This window comes from Bos javanicus, chromosome 17, assembly GCF_032452875.1.
Source record: "Bos javanicus breed banteng chromosome 17, ARS-OSU_banteng_1.0, whole genome shotgun sequence".
Taxonomy (NCBI): Eukaryota; Metazoa; Chordata; class Mammalia; order Artiodactyla; family Bovidae; genus Bos; species Bos javanicus.
The window spans coordinates 71175113-71181112 of record NC_083884.1 but is presented as its reverse complement, the minus strand read 5'-3'; positions in this window follow the sequence as shown (position 1 = coordinate 71181112).

Below are 6000 nucleotides of genomic sequence, written 5' to 3'. Positions count from 1 at the left end.
GGAGCTCAGACACCTCAAGTTAACGTGTGTGAAGAGACGGGAAAGTCTTGTTCATTCTTGTTTCTTTGACATAAAAATGTAAATACTATTCTTATTTGTATTCATGTTAGATTTGCTGCTAAAGTAGCTGTTTAATAAAATTCACATGATTTTTGTCAGAGGTGTTTGAGAACCTCAGCTCATAGAGGTGAAAAATATACATGCCCACTGAATTCTTTTCTTATTATAGGAACATATTGATGACAGTTTGGCTGAACTTTTGATTTCATATATTTCATGTTACAAGTGTTAACATACAGTATTAATAAAACGGGAAGGAACCAGTAAGGGAGCCACAAAAACAAACATGGTATCAGTTTCGATAGTTCAATTCAAAATGTTGAAATTGCCAAATAACACAACAGGGAACGTTTTTAAATGACACAGATGGTGACAGAGGGTCCTTGCCTGCATCCCTCTTCCACTGGGAACACCCAGGCATTCTGTGGGCAACGGGGCAACCTCTGTAGGGGTCTCTCATCCCTGACCAGGTACCCCTGGAGGTCGAGGTTCCTGAAGGAAGTTCATTTTTGTTGTATGACCGTCCCTCTGTCCTTGGTTGGATGTCAGGTCTGGGCACTGACCCCACGACAGAGCAGCAGGAACTAAGAGGCAAGCCTGTGGCTCTGAGCTGAGAGCTGCCGTGTCCACTGGGGGCCCAGGTGCAGGACGTCACCCTCCAGTGAGGACCCTGCTGCCTACGTGGGCAAGAGCCAACAGAGGAGGTGCCAGCCGGCCTGGCCAGGACCCTGGGCTCTCTGGACAGACCCACAGCGCCCCCTGCTGGACTCAGACCTCCTCCTCCCCCACTTCACACCACAGCCTCCTGGAAGGGCTTTCTCACACTTGCAGCTGGGTCTTCCTGATGTCACCGCCCAGGGCAGTACAATGAGTCCCCTTCGTCTAGTTTGGACCTGGTCATTGACTTTTCCAGGTGCCTAATGACCTCAGACCCCTGAATGGTATGTTGATACACTAATGAATTTCAGGGTTCCCTGATGTCTGATTTTGCTCCGTCTAGCTCATGGGTTCCCTTCCAGAACACAACCACCCGAACCTGAGCTTCCAGGGTTCAAACTCCCAGCATGCCTGTGGGTGGTGCCTGGTCAGGATTCTATCTGAGCTTCCTTCCCAGCTTGATAGGTAGTCAAGGTTGAATTTGCAGGGCCTCCAGGGACCTTCCCAGCCCAGACTGCATGGCTCTGTGCTTATTTCTCTTTTTGCAAAGAGATAGGAGGCTCTCGGGTACAACAAATCTCTTCTTGGTCACTTCCAGGGGTTCTCATTTACCCTTGATCATGGTGCTTACAGTTGGAGAAGGCAATGGCACCCCACTCCAGTACTCTTGCCTGGAAAATCCCATGGACAGAGGAGCCTGATGGATTGCAGTCCACGGGGTCAAAAAGAGTGGAACATGACTGAGTGACTTTACTTTCACTTTTCACTTTGATGCATTGGAGAAGGAAATTGCAACCCACTCCAGTGTTCTTGCCTGGAGAATCCCAGGGATGGCGGAGCCCAGTAGGCTGCCATCTATGGGGTCGTACAAAATCGGACTCGACTGAAGCGATTTAGCAGCAGCAGCAGCAGCAGCATTGTGCTCACAGTACATCTTTTTGACTCAGATATTTAAAAGTGTTTTTAGTCTAATTTTATAATCTTTCAATATTAAATGTTTGATATAAAAGATTATGCCTATAAATGGGAATCTCATCCTTGTCTGGGCTCCTGTTTCATCTCTGGTTGAGAAACCCTTATGACCGTTACCTGATCTTCATTGGACATGGTGAAGTCTAGTGTTCTAACTTTCGATTATTAGAATCCATAGATGTAATGGAGGTGGGTTTATAAGGTCTGTGTCCAAAATAGCGACATTTATCCAATAACATCTCAAACTAGGAAGCATGGTGGGAAAAGCGGGAGAGAATATGAGGCAAAAGAGAAGGAAATGAGCAAGTGAGGAGTCTGAGAGCCTCATCCTAATGGGGAGGCTCTCCCAGTACCTGGAGAGGAGGGCTCTTCAGACAGCAATCCCCGGCGAAAGGGAGGCACCCAGCTTCCCTAAGTGTCAGGGTTCAGGGCAGAGCACAAAGCCTGGAGCAGGAGAGGGTCTTGTGGGGGGTGGGAGAGGCCCCCTGGGGCTCCAGGGCACAGATGCTGGACTTCTGCTTCCTTGACATCCTTGTGTCTGGGCACATGGGCATTCTGCTTCTATTTGGAGACCAGAGGGAAAGAGAAGACTTCAGTTCTGTTCAGTTCAGTCGCTCAGTCATGTCTGACTCTTTGCGACCCCGTGAATCACAGCACGCCAGGCCTCCCTGTCCATTACCAACACCCGGAGTTCACTCACTCACGTCCATCGAGTCAGTGATACCATCCAGCCATCTCATTCTCTGTCATCCCCTTCTCCTCCAGCCCCCAATCCCTCCCAGCATCAGAGTCTTTTCCAATGAGTCAATGCTTCGCATGAGGTGGCCAAAGTACTGGAGTTTCAGCTTCAGCCTCATTCCCTCCAAAGAACACCCAGGACTGATCTCCTTCAGAATGCACTGGCTGGATCTCCTTGCAGTCCAAGGGACTCTCAAGAGTCTTCTCCAACACTGCAGCTCAAAAGCATCCATTCTTCAGCGCTCAGCTTTCTTCACAGTCCAACTCTCACATCCATACATGACCACTGGAAAAACCATAGCCTTGCCTAGACAGACCTTTGTTGGCAAAGAAATGTCTCTGCTTTTCAATATGCTATCTAGGTTGGTCATAATTTTCCTTCCAAGGAGCAAGCATCTTTTATCATGGCTGCAGTCACCATCTGCAGTGATTTTGGAGCCCCCAAAATTAAGTCTGCCACTATTTCCACTGTTTCCCCATCTATTTCCCATGAAGTGATGGGACCAGATGCCATGATCTTCGTTTTCTGAATGTTGAGCTTTAAGCCAACTGTTTCACTCTCCACTTTCACTTTCATCAAAAGGCTTTTTAGTTCCTCTTCACTTTCTGTCATAAGGGTGGTGTCATCTGCATATCTGAGGTTATTGATATTTCTCCTGGCAATCTTCATGGACCCCATAATGATGGACCTGGATGAGAGGTGAGACGGCCCGGATTTAATAGCACAAGTGACAGCAGAGACCTGAACCAGCACTGGTGAGGTCACAGGCAGGGTCAGGGCAGTGATGGGTCCACAAGGGAGTAGAGGACAAGCTTTCATCAGACATCCCCATCACACGGGGATTCCCTGTGGCTGTGGTTAGTGATGAGCTGTGTGACACTCATGACCCGCCTCCTCATCAGGCTGGGTCCAGAGTGATCAAGGAGGGTGTGTGGACCAACCAGGGGGCAGAGAACAGGGCTGAAACCCTGAGTGTCCCTCACCTCTATCATCAGTCACAAAGGCAGGGACTTTGTCTGGAATCCCTTGTCATCACTGCTATGGTGATCCCGGCTTCCCTGCTGACCCTTCTACAGGCCATAGGTCCCTTGTATCTGGACTCATCGGGGGCGTCACAAGCAGAGGGACATGGGCACATCTTGGGGAGCCCCTGCTCCAGACAGTCCACAGACCACCCAGCCCTGAAGTAGGAAATGCTCCAATGCGGTGGGAGGAGAGAAGCAGAGGGCAGGACAGAGCCAGCACCTGTGGGTCAGAAGAACCTCTCCCGGGGTTCCCTGCCTCCTTCGATGTATCACCGGCGCCCCTCACTCCTCACGCTCTCTGCTCTGCCCCTTCAGGAGCAGGGTTCACACCCTGGAGGACGATCTGCCTTCCAGGATGGTCCACGGCCTCTGCTGAAGGCACATCTGGGAAAGCCTCCTGCTCCTGATCTCAAGTGAGGGAGCTCAGCTCCAAGGCTGTGTTGATCACACGGATGATCAGGGTGCACTTCAGTGGTATCAGAAATTGTTTACATTTCCTGAGACTTCAGCAAAACTGACTGTACAACTGGGAGTAGATATACTATGAACCAGAACATACCTCAGGAATTAATGGATTCTGGGGGATTATTTAACATTTGATGGTTCTCTAAGAACAAGCCCCTGACAGGCTGAGCCTCTCGTCCCAGTTTCCCAGCTACCTGTGTCACTGTGAGAAGCCCTGTTGCACCAGCCTGCATGGTGAGAGTCAGCCTCATCCTCAGGCTGCAGCCCAGAGAAGAGCAGTAGCCCCACGTTGGCCAAGGCATCTTTGGATCCAGAAAACCCACGGGGACCCCAGAGCCTGGTTCTTACTGGAGTCTGAGTGGTAGGACCAGAGGACCGAAGAGGGCTCCCTGGCTGCTGCTTGTTCCAGTAACAGCAGAGCAGCCGACACTGATGTCACTGCTCAGGGTGCAGGGAGCCACAGAGTCAGCTGTGGTCTGTGAAGGGACAGGAGTCTCCCCACATACAGGCCCTGATTGCCAGTCACAAGAGTCCAGGGTTCAGGGCTGCTGATCCAATGCCGACACCCACAGCAGCACCAGGGGATCAGCTGTTCTGTGGTGAGAGAAGCCATTAATACACGGGGGTGGACTCAATTTACTTACAACTTAGGTTAACAATAGTGAAAGTCATTCAGTCGTGTCTGACTCTTGCGACCCCATGGACTGTAGCCCGCAAGGTTCCTCTGTCCATGGGATTCACCAGGCAAGAATAATGGAGTGGGTAGCCATTAATACAACTATGAAATTAAGATTATCCAAAATACCAAATAAGATTTCATGACTCCTGAGCGGATCTGAAAATGAGCACGTGTCTGACAAGATGGTGTGATTGTCATGAAGTATTCTAAACTCCCTTCCCCCAAATGACCTCATGAGGAGAGGAAGGACTGAGAAGAGCAGCTCAGGCGGTTTGGGGTGAAAACCTCTGCAGTGAGTTGTGAAGTACGGCCATAACATTCTTATTCTCACCTTGTGAAATGAAGTATGACTTTATGTCCATTTCTGAGCTTCTGCTACAGTGTCCGCTTCCCACAACGTGCGGTAATTGTGTCCCTTGCTCAGTAGCTGTGTCTGAGGCCCGATTCCACCAAACAAAGATCCGCACTGCTTGATTTGGAGCCTATTAGCAAGGTTCCTCTGACACAGTGGAAAATATGTCATTTTGTGTGTATGAAAATTGAGGGTAAGGCAAATTTAAGGCTTAAGGGAAAAGGGAGAATTAGAAGGAATAATCCCACATCACTAGACCATTCAGGTATGACCTTAATCAAATCCCTTATGATTATACAGTGGAAGTGAGAAATAGATTCAAGGGACTAGATCTGACAGATAGAGTGCCTGATGAACTATGGAATGAGGTTCGTGACATTGTACAGGAGATAGGGATCAAGACCATCCCCATGGAAAAGAAATGCAAAAAAGCAAAATGGCTGTCTGGGGACGCCTTACAAATAGCTGTGAAAAGAAGAGAAGCAAAAACCAAAGGAGAAAAGGGAAGATATAAACATCTGAATGCAGAGTTCCAAAGAATAGCAAGAAGAGATAAGAAAGCCTTCCTCAGCGATCAGTGCAAAGAAATAGAGGAAAACAACAGAATGAGAAAGACTAGAGATCTCTTCAAGAAAATTAGAGATACCAAGGGGACATTTCATGCAAAGATGAGCTCGATAAAGGACAGAAATGGTATGGACCTAACAGAAGCAGAAGATATTAAGAAGAGGTGGCAAGAATACACAGAAGAACTGTACAGAAAAGATCTTCATGACCAAGATAATCATGATGGTGTGATCACTGACCTAGAGCCAGACATCCTGGAATGTGAAGTCAAGTGGGCCTTAGAAAGCATCACTACGAACAAGGCTAGTGGAGGTGATGGAATTCCAGTGGAGCTATTCCAAATCCTGAAAGATGATGCTGTGAAAGTGCTGCACTCAATGTGCCAGCACATTTGGAAAACTCAGCAGTGGCCACAGGACTGGAAAAGGTCAGTTTTCATTCCAATCCCAAAGAAAGGCAGTGCCAAAGAATGCTCAAACTACCG